Source organism: Saccostrea cucullata, unplaced genomic scaffold (assembly GCF_032062105.1).
Source record: "Saccostrea cucullata isolate Sc308-1 unplaced genomic scaffold, CSIRO_AGI_Scuc_v1 ctg8261, whole genome shotgun sequence".
NCBI lineage: Eukaryota > Metazoa > Mollusca > Bivalvia > Ostreida > Ostreidae > Saccostrea > Saccostrea cuccullata.
Window position 1 is genome coordinate 1 of NW_026925440.1, and position 9,061 is coordinate 9,061.

General features: G+C 30.9%; 1 long non-coding RNA gene across 2 annotated transcripts; it reads left to right on the forward strand.

The window, feature by feature from the left end:
• The first annotated feature begins 4,664 nt into the window (after positions 1-4,664).
• On the forward strand, positions 4,665-7,988 carry LOC134268840 (uncharacterized). 2 transcript variants are annotated; one of them, XR_009992442.1, is made up of 3 exons: positions 4,665-4,727; positions 5,967-6,094; positions 7,675-7,988. It is a non-coding gene; the product is annotated as an uncharacterized LOC134268840 (long non-coding RNA). The 2 variants fall into 2 exon arrangements; XR_009992443.1 differs by lacking the exon at positions 4,665-4,727 and adding an exon at positions 5,113-5,148.
• The last annotated feature ends 1,073 nt before the right edge of the window (positions 7,989-9,061 follow it).

A 9,061-nucleotide genomic window follows, 5' to 3' on the forward strand; every position in this document is an offset into this window, starting at 1 on the left:
CACCAAAAGAAATATCCCTTACAACTTAGCCAGAAGGATTTGTATGATTGTGAAAGATACAGAAACTAGAAATCAAAGGTTGACCGAACTAAAAACATTTCTTCTAGCACAACATTATCCAGAAAATCTTATCCTTTCTGCCATAGAAGAATCCAAGAAAATTCCGCAGCATATTTTAAGAACAACCAGAAAAAAGGACAAAGATCCATTCTTAATCCCTTTTGTAACAACATTCAATCCGAAACACATTAATATATTTCAAGAGGCAAGAAAGAATTTTACCATCATTGAACGGGATAATGATCTTCATCAACTTATACCAAAATCGGATTTGATTCGCAGCCAAAGACAACCGCCAAATTTAAAAAGACTATTGACCAGAGCTAAATTCAACACCACTCCAGAACAATATTCCGTAACAAGATGCGGTGATCCGAGATGCGGTACCTGTCCTAACCTACGAACAGGATCCTCTATTATTTTCAAGTGTGGAAAAACATTTCTTGTGAATGAAAATATGACCTGTAAGAGCAAAAACCTCCTTTATTGTATTACGTGTAACAACTGCGGAGAGGAATACATCGGCCAGACCGGGACCCAATTAACCGCCCGCATGCGCGTACATCGCCAACAAATTAACAATCCGAGCCTAAGAAACACGCCATGCAGTGAACATTTCGATATTTGCTCACAAGGAAACTACTGTGTGTTCCCCTTTTATAAACTTAGGAACGATTCCACTGCAATGAGATTAGCAAAAGAAAACTACTTCATAAATCTTTTTTCACCAAAACTGAACAAACATTAACATTGAGAAATTACCTAATTTTATATATCATCAATTAGAATTTCTGTTTACTTTGTCTATTGAGACTGAAAAATATGTGATGTATTGTCCATTATTGTCCAATTTGATTTTCCCTAACTTTTACGTAACGTAGCCATACTATGACGTCATAGATTACTTCCTTCCCTGCAAAGACTCTCATGACGTCATGACGTCATAGTTAATGTTACTAAGCAAAACAATCAGTTCAATTTATGTACACCTGAAGACGGATTATGAGATCCAGAAAGCGCTTGTGTTAAATGAAATTTGGAAACTTCATTTTCTTTTTCTTTTATAATTATTTTCACCTGTGTGACATCGACTGTGAACTATTTTCAACTATATATATATATATATATATATATATATATATATATATATATATATATATATATATATATATATATATATATATATATATATATATGCCCTATATATTTTTGTAGTTCTTAAGAAAATGATGTATAGGCTACAGCCTTTTAGCCTATATGGAATATACGCCACTGATCACAATGGCAATGGTTATAATGACCTTATTAAAAAATATTCGTCGTATTTATTAGTCGTATTTGGCGGACTTGCTTCAAACCTATTGTTATGTTTTTATCTAATGAATCATTCGAAAACGAGATATTTATAAACTGCTCATTAAGTCAAGGTTATTACATGTACGATGTACTTTTTCTGATTGGCTGAGAGAAATCACGTGATCAGATTTGATTGGTGGAGGGGATAAATGGGTCAACTGAGTGCAGTTCTAACCCTAACCCCTATCCCTAACTAGCCCTAACCCTAACCCCCTAACCCTAACCCCTAACCCTAACCCCCTAACCCTAGCCCCCTAACCCTAACCCTAACCCTACCCCTAACCCTAATCCTTAGCCCTAACTCCCTAACCCTAACCCCTTAGCCCTAATACCTTAGCCCTAACCCTAACTAGCCCTAACCCTAACCCTAACCCTAACCCCCTAACCCTAACCCTAACCCCCTAGCCCTAACCCCCTAACCCTAACCCCCTACCCCTACCCCTAACCCTATCCCCTTAAAAATACGGTGTTGTTTTTTAAAATATACGTAGTGTAATACTTTTTTTTTTTTTTTTTTTTTTTTGCTGACTGCACAGGTAAATGCGCCGTGTGCAAAAAACATTGCAAGAATGTGATTATGACGTCACGCTTCACAGTCTAGACAGTCCTATAACCGGTTTGAACTGGTTTTACTGAAAGACAAGAACCACCTGGATTTTTTTACTGAAAACAAAACACAAACAAGACAGATTGTGATTTTCAATTTTTATTCACAATGAAAAAATACAAAAATGATTTTAATTTCCACTGTATCGGCATAAGGGACATTTCTGGTAGGACGTCTCAAAGAGTTTCTTCACACATTCCTCACAACACGGATAAAAACATTGTTCGCATTTCCATTTTCCTTGAGTCTTTTCCTGGTAGCACATCATACATTTTTTCAACGGTCTGCTCCTGGTCATTTTCACCCATTGGGGAGGCGGTATGTTCTCAATTCCTTTCTCCCTGATGAAATATTTCAGGCACCAGCTACAAACGCAATCTTCTAAAGAAGGCTCATCATCGTTAAACCAGTGTGGAAATGGCATTTCACAGTGCCGGCAAATCCTATAGACTTTCCAACGCCATCCGGGACACGGGTTATACACTGTGAATGTTTTATAATTCATCATCTTCTGATCACATTAATGACAAACATATTTTTCTACCTCGTGCAAATAGATCGATCTCCACACAGAAATCATGATTGTTAGATAATAAGCTCAGGGTACTCCCAGTTTTGTTTTATATACTATAGGATTATTTTAGGGCCGTGTGCAAAAATACGTTTTACCTACGTTTTCTTATATATACCTGTTTGCATCCTCTATAAAGTGCCGTGTGCAAAAAACTGAGGGTCGTGTGCAAAAGAAATATACCTTTTACCTGTGTTTTCTTATATACCTGTTTGCACCCTCTGTAAAGTGCCGTGTGCAAAAACTTACCTATGCATTGTGACGTCATTCACTGTATAAATACAATGTGATTATGACGTCACACTTTTTCATTTACAGTCTAGACAGCCTATAGTCTAGCCAGCCTAACCAGTTTGAACTGAATTTTTTACTGAAAGACAATAACAAATAACACACAATACAAAAAAAAAAACATGTGTGTGTGTTATGTCTCTCAAGTTATAACACCAGGTCACTTTTTTTAAAAACTTAGAATTTCTTTTTAAAATAACTTTAAATTTTTTTTTCTTATTAATTTTTTTTTTGGTAAACCCCCCTTATAGTTTTTAAGAAATAAAATAAAAAAAAATCATGTAATACTACATCAGTGTTATGTTATTGTATTTCATCTTTTATACAGTCGGGTTCGGGGTTTCGGGCAGCCATGGCGAATTTCGGCAAAGATTTTACCCCAGTGAAAAAGGCTTGTAATCCACAGTGTAGGTCCTTTAAAGTTGTTTCACATTGTTTATGATTGTGATTATGTTATCGCTCACCTATATGTTTAATGTCAGCTATGCTAAATAACCCATTTCTGTGTAATTTGAGAGAATGTTTTGACATGTGGTGAAAGTATGGCGTGCTATTCATGTTATCATATAAAAAGTCGATCCTAAATAAATCTGTCTTAAAAAATACATTTTACGAATGACATTTAATATGATTGATTAGAGTATAGGTATCCATATATAAGAGATATTATTTTGCATTACTGTAGCGGGAGCAGCAATAATGAAAAGATTCTGATTCACTGTTGATGATGTTTAATACAGTTGTATAAAATAAATCATCATATACCATATACCAGATTCTGCAAAATAACATAAAATACATTTACTCAAGTTGATATCACATATAACAGCAGAATCTATTGTCATCATAAATCAAATAATTACTATATATTTAATTAGATTATAAAATATTAAATATTGACACATATCAATGAGTTATACCTCTTGACTTTAAATATACAAATGATATTACTCTTATTCACTTCATAATAGTGGATATAATGACTATTTCCAATTATATACTTGCTTTATGTACATATAGCAACATACCAGACTATGGGTATGAATCCCTCTCTAATACATGATTTGTGTGTATGGCTTATATGGATTATCAATATCTACAATTTATAAATAACATCCATACACTATATATCATATTCTTTGTGTCATAAAATACATTCATTACAAAGTTTAAAATCAACTAGTTCATCAGCTTTTGACAAACTTAAATAATTTAATAAATCTCTCATATGCCTCTTTCATTCAGTAATTAATAGGAAAATATTAATATGAAATAGGAATGTCAAAAAGTCAACTTACTGTCAGTGGTCTTAAAGATTTCTCCAAAAATACAAAAACACAACTATACACATTGACTGCTCCTGGGCTAGTAATTAGCTGGACACACTGGACAAAGGGGGTCAAAGGTTTTGGCGGGAAATTATTGACCAATGGCTATTTTTACTTATGTATTTATTCAAGGTTAAAAGTTAAGTTTTAAGTTTAGGGCTCTAGAGATTTCTAGACTTTAATTATAGAAAGTTGTTACAAATTTATTTATTACTTGTTTAATGTTTATATAAAACATATTTATTTTAAATCAAGTTTATTATTGAAAGTTATTTTATAACTTTAATGGCATCTGAAAGAAAAATACAATAAATTAAAATCAATATAAAATCAATACTATCACATTACATTTAAACATGTTTTCTGTCCTGTTTGTCTGTCAATTGTTGCTTTACTTCCTTTGTAAAATGAGATTAAATTGAGTATCACTGAATATTGTATGCTTTTTTTTCAGGATCAGCTAAGATGTTGTTTCACTGGATTATTTAATTGGGCATATAATTGGATAATTCTGGTAAGTTTGTCTTTGTTTTGTTTACATTTCCTATGATGGACATATCTTTGCATTTAATCATGATTATGTAAAGTTCTGTTTTGAATGTAAATGTACTGTATTTATCCTCATTTCATGTGATTTACACTTGTACATGTATAACCTGCATGTAACTCAGAGTACATTTAATATTTCTATGATGGGTCATTCTATGATTGAATTTCAATCAGAAAAATATTCACTAAATTTTAGTAAAATACATCTGGTATCTTTTACATTTCTGTCCCTTTTGTCTGTAAATTATTGCTTTACTTACATTGTAAAATGAGGTTAATTGTGTATCACTGAATTGTATGATTTTTTTTCAGGATCAGCTGAGAATTTGTTATTTCACTGGATTATTTAATGATAGACTTATTGGGCATATATTTGGATATCTCTGGTAAGTTTGTCTTGTTTTTTTTAATTGTTTATACATTTCCTATGAAGGTCATCTTTGCATTTAAGCATGATTATATGGTTAATTTAATTACTGTGTAATACTTATGTGATCTGTTGTCTCTAACTTACATTCATATAAGCACACCCTTATTTAACCTAAAATATATTAACACATGATTAAGGGATCTTCAGAATATTAATAAGTCCTTTTGTATAAATTATATGATTTAATTTCATAATTCATTATGTATGTTACATGGCCATGGAATTCAGACTTACTAAATGGTGATCAAAGAGATATTAATTAGGAATCTAATAAGAGAAAAGGAGGAATTTACAAAAGATTAATCCTAAGTTATTTACTTTTTGTTTTGATTCTAAATATGTGTGATATATGGCATACATATATTTTCATTTTCACTTTTGTTTCTTAGTAATGAGCTTTTCAAAAAATTAAGGACTACATGTTGTACTGTGATGATGCTAAAAAAGATGTATTTTTCTGTATGCAGTACTGACAGATATTAAACCAAAATTGAATCTGCTGTTAATAAAAAATCTTTTAGTGTCTAAATAATTAATTTGATAATCATTTTATTTGTGATATCAATACAGTAATTGTGCTTTTTTTATTATCTAAAGATAACATGATGAACTTTTCTCATCTGGAGTTAATGTTAAAAACAATTTGTTTTGAGATTAAAAACAAACATTTTCATGAACTTTTTTGGCATTGTACATGTTTGTTCAATTTTTAAACATGCATTGTTTCACACAGTACTCTGTCATATTAACAAAATGGTTTTATTTTCTATACAGTCCTCAACCTGGAAGATATGTATTGTTCCTAACCATCTATAATCCATTCTCTATGAAGTTCAGACTGTCTGCTCTTCCTTTGGAAATACACAGTTAGTCAACCAACATAGAAACACACAAACTTGAAGGTAAAGTTTCAATGAGATACAATTGTAATATATATTTATTTATTATTTTATTTTTATTTTTTTTACATATGCATGTTTATAATTTTGAATTGATATGTAAATGATATATTTAAATAAAAAGGGCTTGGTGGTCATGGTCATTTTTAGACTATATTGATCTCCTTTTAGAAGAAGAAGAAGAGCTCCATTTCAATATATATACAAAAATGCATGATCAAAGTTTGAAACTAAAATGTATGAAAGTTTTCTTTGCCAAATGATAGTTAACAGCTGAAGATAGCATATCTATAGAATAAGTTAAATATGGCTAATTTGTAACCCCCCCCCCCCCCCCCCCCAGCTTCCTTAATATCATAGTTGGTAAAGATAGCAAGTTTTGACTCCAATTGCTGATGAATTCTGAATTTCCCATTTAATATTAACATTATATCACAGGGAAAGAATACTATAATGTAGCACATCAGGATGACCAGAAAAGAAATCTTAATGACCCTCTTGACTATGTATAAAGATTGTAACCTTATAACTGATGTAAGATGATCTGATTGTGTGGAAATAAAATTTCCTGGTGTTTCTACTACCCAAGATCTTCTTATGAGTGTATGGGACTGTTGTAAACCTTATCCTGTTTATAAAAATAATACCTTGGAGCATGACACTTTATTCATAAAAGGTACTTTCAATATCATTTCTATGAGTTTGTGTTCTTTCTTTTTAATAATTTAATAATCAAGTGTTATATCTCATTTAAACCCATTAATATGTATGCTTCCAAAATCTTAGATCTGTCTGTATTAAGTTTCTTCAGCTCTTTGAACACAAATACCCTGATTCAATCTTTTGAGGTAAACATGATAGAGACATCATAGATGATTATCAGAGTGTATATATCACAATCTTGACCATAAGGTCAATTTAAATGGTCAAAGGCACAACAAATAAAAGTGAAAACTTTTTTTTCTTTTTTTTTAATCAGAATACATAATTTTGTAATAAACAAACCCTGGAAAAGTTACTCTCATAATAAGCCTTAATGTCTTCCAAGAGTTCAGTTTGGACTTCCTCCATTAATCCTTGTATCTTCTCCAATGGTTTTGTGGGCTAAAATTCATGTGTCTTTAACAACATTTTTTTTCTGACAACTGTTTTCTCTTATCATCTATAAACTTGACTTCTTCTTCTCTAGTCAAAGGTCTTTCAGGGTAATCCAAGTAATTCTTACCCTCTATGGGTAAGAAATGGTTATATTCCTCATTGGCTTCTTCTGCAATCAAGGGTCTTTCTATGTTATCTCTGACAACATTAGGATCACCCTTTCTACCATTATAGGAGAAAGGTCAATAGTGCCATCTTTTTTTTTATTTTAACTGGTAACCATTCATATCTTTCCTCTAATCAAAGAATTTTAGTTTTTACTCTTTTCTTTACTGGAGGTGTTACCCATGGTTAATATGTTCAAATGAGGTATGTATACAAATGTTTGTATTTTATACCCTTTTTGTCTATATTTAGAATTCCATCAAGCTTATATTACATTGAAAAAAATTTTTACTAAGATATTATTTTTTATTATTTTTCAGGATTCTCTAGTGAGGGCTTATGGAAATGATCTATGTCTACTCTCAGAATGGTGAAAGACTATCAGATTATGCAAAGACTAACAGAATATCCTCTCTTGGAACACTGAAACAAGAAAATCAAACAGGAGATGGATGGAGGATTTAAGAAGCACATAGATAAATATAATTTCCAACGAATTTAACCAGTACGATCATAGACTGTGGTTTACAGGATGACAAAGTAACAGGATTGTATCATTTTACTGTCAGACACTGACTATGGATAAGATGTACCCATTTATTAAACTGAGATCTAGTCAAATCAAGTATTGAGAACATGATTTTCTGATAAAGCTCTTTAAAAATTAATTCTCACCATCTTCAAAGTATCTGAATGTGACTTTTATTTTTTTACCAATTTCTATTGAAGACTGTTGTTATGTATGAGAAGTATACATTGGATCCTTTATTTTTCATCTTATTTCTACAACCCCCTAAAAATGACACAGATATTCAGATGCTATATTTAATGTAATTATTTACTTTCCTGGAAATGTAAATATATTTTATTTGTGTATGTGTGTATTGTTTAATGAAATTTTGAAATTGAAATATTAAAGGTCCCTTAATATCCCACATAAAGATGCAAGTGTCCCAATAATCTGTGATTTAATAATATCTTGAATATCTTTATCATCTCATACACTTCATATGCTTATTACACATATGAATGTTATAGTAATACACATAGTTTTATAGGACAATTTGTCATGGTCAAAGCATGAGATTATTGAGATGACTACATTTGAAAATAATTTGTAACATACAAACTTCACATCATTAGTAAAAAATGAATAGGAGATTTTCTATAGATTTTTGGATCATTTACTCCTGAGTAAAAGTTAGTTCCTGAGATTACTGATATGAATCATTTAATGCAATAACTTCAAAATTGTGTGATAACTTATAGACTTTATAAAAATTAGGTGTAAATTCTTAGGAAAGAATTAAAATATTAATCAAATGTACAATGTCCAAGGGTGTTTATTTAAATATTATTATGTAATATCTTGGGTTTCTGTTTATTTATCATATTCAAATTGAAGAAGTTGTTATGTCTGGTTATTATACATTGGATCCTTTATTTTTAATTTCTACAACCCCCTAAAAATGACACAGATATTCAGAAGCTAGCTTTGGTGTATTTTTTTTTTTTTTACTTTCCTGGAACTGTAAATACATTTTGTTTGTGTTTGTCCTATTTTGAATTTAATAGGAAGACCCCTCCCCCCATAAAGATGCATGTGTCCTATAATCTGTGATAATATGTTGAATATTTTTATTATTCCATAAATTTTATTCTTACTACACATGTAGTGTTTGGAGTAATGCACTTAGTTGTATAGGA